At 41.2% G+C, this 6,592-nt stretch overlaps 1 long non-coding RNA gene across 1 annotated transcript; it reads right to left on the bottom strand.

The window, feature by feature from the left end:
* Positions 1 to 237: 237 nt before the first annotated feature.
* On the bottom strand, positions 238 to 6,332 carry LOC129551207 (uncharacterized). The gene is made up of 3 exons (XR_008685004.2): positions 4,240 to 6,332; positions 3,589 to 3,627; positions 238 to 1,420 (listed from the first exon to the last, which is right to left on the bottom strand). It is a non-coding gene; the product is annotated as an uncharacterized LOC129551207 (long non-coding RNA).
* Positions 6,333 to 6,592: the final 260 nt, after the last annotated feature.

The raw sequence follows: 6,592 nt of genomic DNA, 5'->3' as shown, positions 1-6,592 counted from the left end.
GTTTACTCAAACTCATGTCCATCGCATAGGTGATGCTATCCAACCATCTCATCCTCTGTCGTCCCCTTCTCCTCCTCCCTTCAATCTTTCCCAGCATCAGAGTCTTTTCCAAGGAATCAGTTCTTTGCATCAGGTGGCCAAATTATTGGAGTTTCAGCTTCAGCATCTGTCCTTCCAGTGAATATTCAGGACTGATCTCCTCTAAGATGGACTGGTTGGATCTCCTTGCAGTCCAAGGGACTCTCAAGAGTCTTCTCCAACACCACAGTTCAAAACCATCAATTCTTTGGCTCTCAGCTTTCTTTGTAGTCCAACTCTCACATCCATACATGACTACTGGAAAAACCATAGCTTTCACTAGACGGACCTTTATTGGCAAAGTAATGTCTCTGCTTTTTAATATGCTATCTAGGTTGGCATAACTTTCCTTCCAAGGAGCAAGCGTCTTAATTTCATGGCTGCAGTCACCATCTGCAGTGATTTTGGAGCCCCAAAATAAAGTCTGAGACTGTTTCCACTGTTTCCCCATCTATTTGCCAAGAAGTGACGGGACAGGATACCATGATGTTTGGGTTTTGAATGCTGACTTTTAAGCCAGCTTTCTCTCTCTCCTCTTTCACTTTCATCAAGAGGCTCTTTAGTTCTTCACTTTCTGCCATAAGGGTGGTGTCGTCGCATGTCTGAGGTTGTTGATATTTCTCCCGGCAATCTTGATTCCAGCTTGTGCTGTGGTTCACACAGTAAGCAGAGTAATTTTTTTTTTTAATTCAATGAAATCATCTACTGCCCTTCAAATCCCTCCCCTGCCTTGTTTTTTTAAAATCCTTTGGTGGATTTCTATTTTCCTTCAGACAGTAGTAAAATTATTTTTTTATTGGTGCATAACTGCTTTACAAAGTTGTGTTAGTTTCTGGTGTATGACAAGATGCCTGAGCTACACGTATACACATGAGATCACCTTCCCCTCCTGTGTCCACGTGTCCATTCTCTATGTCTGTCTCTATTTCTGCCCTGTAAATCGGTTCATCGGCACCATTTTTCTAGATTTCATGTGTATGCATTCATATACAATCGTTCTCTGTTTCTGACTTACTTCACTCTCTATGACAGACTCTAGGTCCATCCAGGTCACTACGAATGATCCAGCCTCATTCACTCTTATGGCTGAGTGACAGTCCATTGTGTACTGTGGCCTTCTTATGGCTGAGTGACAGTCCATTGTGTACTGTAGCCATGGGCCACCTTCTAAACTTCAAGTGGCGGCAGTTGTGCAGGCTTTGTTTCATCCGTACCGTGGCGACTCCGTCGGGTCCTGTAACAGCCTTTCTGATGCCAGGCGGTGTCCACGTGTGCTGTTCTCACCGCGTGGGGTGCTCGGTCTCCCCTGACCCCACATCTTCAGCTCCTTGACCTTCCACACCTGCAAATGGAAACTTTTCTACTAGAGCAGGACTCGCCTGGAAGATGTCAAAACTAAACTTCATGACAACTAGCTCTAACCATCGGAAAAGACTCTGATGATGGGAAAGATGAAATGCAGGAGGAGAAAGGCAGAACAGAGGATGAGATGGAGTTTGAGCCAACTCCGGGAGATGGTGAAGAACAGGGAAAGCAGGCATGCTGCAGTCCATGGGGTCACAGCCAGACACCTGAGCGACCGAACAACAAGCTCTAGCCAGATGGACCTAGTAGAAGACTGTGAACTTGCAGTGACCTTGGTATAGCAAGCCCTTCCTGGACCTAGCTGAAAACACCTCACTGGTCAATAATTAACTCTGAGGTTTGTTTTACGCAACCATCGGCAGAACTTGAATTCAATTATCATCATTCCCAGAGAGCTAGGTTTCAGTCCTGACTTATCACATGGCCGCGAACACCCTTCTCTGTCATTAGGGCCCCGTGATGTTCTCCCGCCTGTCGATGACCTAGTGATGCTCTCTGCTGGTTTTCATTCCTTTGCTTGGCAAGCTGGAAAGACTCAGCCTTGATCTTTTTTAAGCTCTGGTGGTCTACCTTTTATTCTCCAGCCCTTTACTGTAGAGCCCTCTGAATAGTAAACTCTATATCTTTCTCTGCCACTCGACTTTAAGGTATCACCCACTGTTCAACAAAATGCCAGGAAAAAATAGGCTCCAAGCACATGTCTATTAAATCAGTTCAGTTCAGTTCAGTCGCTCAGTTGTGTCCAACTCTGCGACCCCATGAACCGCAGCATGCCAGGCCTCCCTGTCCATCACCAACTCCCATAGTTCACCCAAACCCATGTCCATTGAGTTGGTGATGCCTTCCAACCATCTCACCCCCTGTTGTCCCCTTCTCCTCCCGCCCTCAATCCCTCCCAGCATCAGGGTCTTTTCCAATGAGTCAGCTCTTCGCATCAGAAGAGTAGAAAACTTTGCATTTTATGCCCTTGCATTCTAAACCAAGAAACTGTATATCATTGGCCATATTCCTTCATAATGGATTTAGGTCTTAATTTTCAGGCACCAGCTGTCATTTTTTTTTTAAATTTATTTAATCAAGCTTCATCTATCTTTACTGCTGTGTTAGTTTGTGTTTACCAGTTGCAAAAGGCATTTAATGATCTGGAGGAGGCGATCTCTCCTCCCCTCCCTTCTGACATGCCCAGTAATGTGCTCGGCCAGCTGTGCAGTGCTGTCGTGTATACAGAAATTCTTTTCTGAAAAGCACAGGTGATCAGGTTACACCCTGAAGCCTGAGATCTGATTACTCTTATTATAGTAGCCTGAAAAGTTACACATGTCATTAGGAGTCCTTAAATTACTCTCCTTGGCTCTCTAAAAGGAGCTCTGGTATTTGACTCAGCGATCTCGCATGGCTATAAATTCCATATTTTGAACATGCATTTTCATGGGGCTGCTTATTCTTTGACAGATTCTGTGTGTTAGCGCTCTGAAAACGACTCTCAGTACTGAAAGTAGAAGCTGAACCCAAGGATTCTAATGGGGATTTATGGAAATTCAAGTCTTGGAATTAAGTGTGTGAGTACTGGCGTGACCAAACTGTCTTCTCCGCTCCTTGCACCACCCTCTTCTTTTTTGCTGTGTTCAAGCAATTTAATTCTGCATCTAATTTTAATCTGTAAACCATATCCCCTCCTGCAGTTGTAAAGCATGTGTTAGCACTTAACCAGCAGGAGGGGGTTGCCTAAGGTAAGAGGATTGATAGCATAGAACAGGCATCTTAAAAATGGCTTTGTGTGATTTGGCGCCACTAGCTAAGGCTTTATGTGCCCGAGTCCAAGCTGTCTGTCTAGGGCTTAGAGAAAGGCAGGCAGGGAATCTAGAAAAATTTGCATGGGGAGGGGTGTTTTAAAGGACTCTGTAGGTACTCACAGAGGGAGCAGAATGAGTGAATTTGTCTCTGGAGGATGGGGGACTGATTCGGAAAATGTGATTAAGACCTCCTAAAATTATATTGAATTGTGATGGCGTCGTGGAAGGTGAAAGAAAGGATTTTTTAAAAATACAAATTTGGCTGCTAGACAAATGCTAGCTCTCTTTACTAGCTATAGTTTATAGTCTTAGAAATTATGAAAAATCTGTTTATATGTAGAGTTATTCTTACCTTAAGGTCAAGGGGGAAGTTGGATTTTCAAGTCAGCATCTAGGATAAACATAATGTACAACTCAAACAACTCTTGGAAATCCTTGAAAACACTTGTAAACTCCAAACTGTGCATTTCATTTGTGGTCAAAGGTGGGGGAAACATTAAAACCATTCCTCCAAATTTTCCATCATTTTTTTCTTACTTGCATTACATTTTCAGGTTTGTGTCTATTGTTTATAAGAAGGACTACCGCCTGGCAAATTTCTGGGAATAAATACTCTATTTCATCAACTCTAAGATGCATCTGTTTTGTGTTTTAACATCTCTTAAACTGAGAAGCGTCTTATCACTGATGGCGTTTCAAAACCACTGTGATCAGAGTTGTTTTTTTCCTTCCATCCTTCCATTTCTTTCTTCTTTCTCTTACTACTTACCATGATGGTTTGTCTTGCCATTATTGCTCTGATCGGAAGAAATATTATATATATGTGAATGTTAGGAATCCACTCTAGAGGCTAGAAGTAAATGGCACTGCTGCACACTTAGTTTCCTGAAAAAACTACCTTTTAACAGAGACTCAGCTTTGATTCAACAGCATCTGGCCTAAAGCATCATGTCATGTGAGTCTCGGCGTGCTGTGGAGCTGTGTCCATGACTCATTCACTCACCCAATGTTGTTGAACTCTTATCACGTCTTTGACACGGCTCTTGGTGCCAGCCTGGAGTAGCAATTAAAACAAGTCATTTTCTCTGATGAACAAGAAAAACCAGCTCTCACATTACTTAAATTACAGACTATCCTTCCAAATATGGAGTCTGGGAGGATACACCTTGTTCTGAGACCATGTCTTTATATTTCACTTAAGTTCCAGGGAAACTTAATTTGGATTGAACTGTTGTTTTGAAAGAAATTTGGCATTTTTTTCTTTTCTTAAAGTTGTTCATTAATGGTTGGATTCTTAAAACTTGAGTATAAACTAGATGGTGGAGTTGAGAGCCATCACTCAACCAGTCATGACAGCAGGCGTATGATTTACTGTCTAGTCCCCACATTCAAAATCATATTTCCTTCCTAAAATGGTTCCTGTGAGGATTAAAGGAAACAGTGTACCTAGTTCATTGTATCAGTTCAATAAAGTAAACAATAATCCCATTTAACTTTATTTCTTTTTGCAGTTGACCAAAAGTTAAGCATAATCTGTGGTGTGATTTTTTAAACTCAGGTCTAGAGTCTTTCAGGATAATCAGAGGTAAACAGCTTAAAACAAATCAAAGAAAAACAAAGCCAAAGAAAAAGAAAGGAAGGGAAAAAATATATAATTCATAGAAGAAAAATAACCAAGCACTAAGAGTTAAATGAAAAGAGTACCTTTTACATAATGAGATTTTATCATACGTAGGATAGAATCCACCGCTACTACTGAGTTTTAAGTGTCAGGTATTGAGCAAAAGTAATTATGCAAAGTATTTCATTTCTCCTAAAAAGTTATCAGATAAGCAATATTATACCTATTATATGGTTAAGAAAACTGAGACTTAGGAAGGTTAATAAATTTCACCATAACTTTTCCTTTAGTAAGTTGGGGTTTAATGCTCAGTCTGAGTTTTACTTAATTATAAGCAGGCACTCCACTTATGAAAACATCTTGTTTGCTGTTCTTTTTTCTCATATTCCTGTCATAATCCATTGTCCCATTACCCATTGTCAGACTTATAGTTTGCTGCCATCGTTATATTTTTAAAATTAATGTTGCTTTAAATATCTTTGTACACGCATACATGAAAGAGAATCCTAGAATGAGATTGATTGATTCAAAGTTTACGAATATTTTAAAATTCTTAATAAATAAAATTTTTCTTCCATAAATTTTACATCCATTCACATTCTCGCAAGCATTGTATGGTTCTGAAGACAAAGAACAGATACTGGTCTTAGCTAACAAATAAACTAGGGTTAATTTCAAGGCATCAATCATCTGGGAGATGTGTGAAGTGAAGTCACTCCATCGTGTCCGACTCTTTGTGGCCCCATGGACTGTAGCCCGCCAGGCTCCTCCATCCATGGAATTTTCTAGGCAAGAGTCATGGAGTGGGTTGCCATGTAGATGTATAAAAGTCATCAAAAAGCATAGCAAAGACAGTTGGCTGGACTTGGAGTTTTGTGGGCAAAAGCTGCTCATCCATTTTTCCTGGAATTGCTGTTCTTCACTAACCACCCTCTACCTCTGACTTACTGACAGATAATTAGAGTTAAATGAACTCTACCCCGTATCTTCATGACCTTATAGAAATAATACACACTAACTCCTGACTGATTTAAAGGATTTTAGCTCAACTTCCCAAGGAAAAAATATGAAAGTCTCTTCCAGACTTATGGATTAGTTCCTCTTGGGACAAGCATGTGCCCTTGGTCCAATCAGCCATCACTGGGGAGATTAAATGTCCAAAAAGGCAGATTAAGTATAAAAATGAGTGTGAGCAAAACCCAAAGATAATCATACATTGTGCAGCACGAGGACATTCCTTTCAGCATTAGCGGCTTCTGGGTTCTTTTCTTCATCCATTAACTTTACTAAAGATAGATGGCATCTCATTGTTTTACACTTGAATTTTCACAAGTGAAGCAGCATTTTACATCATGGATGTAAACTTTACCTCTCCCACTTGCATTGCTTTTGTGACTTCTCTGTCCAGATGCATTGTTCATTTCTCTCTTGAGGTGTTAACTTCTCCTTATTAAATTTTCTATATTGACCCTGATGCTGGGAAATATTGAAAGTGGGAGAAGGGGATGACAGAAGATGAGATGGTTGGATGGCATCACTGACTCAATGGACATGAGTTTGAGTAAACTCTGGGAGTTGGTGATGGACAGGGAGGCCTGGTGTGCTGCAGTCCAGTTCAGTTCAGTCGCTCAGTCGTGTCCGACACTTTGCGACCCCATGAATCACAGCATGCCAGGCCTCCCTGTCCATCACCAACTCCCGGAGTTCACTCAAACTCACGTCCATCGAGTCGGTG

This window comes from Moschus berezovskii, chromosome 17 (genome assembly GCF_049115385.1).
Source record: "Moschus berezovskii isolate FMDL1 chromosome 17, NW_MosBer_1.0, whole genome shotgun sequence".
Classification (NCBI taxonomy): domain Eukaryota; kingdom Metazoa; phylum Chordata; class Mammalia; order Artiodactyla; family Moschidae; genus Moschus; species Moschus berezovskii.
Note: the sequence above shows the minus strand (reverse complement) of the source record. Positions and strands in the feature narration are given on the sequence as shown.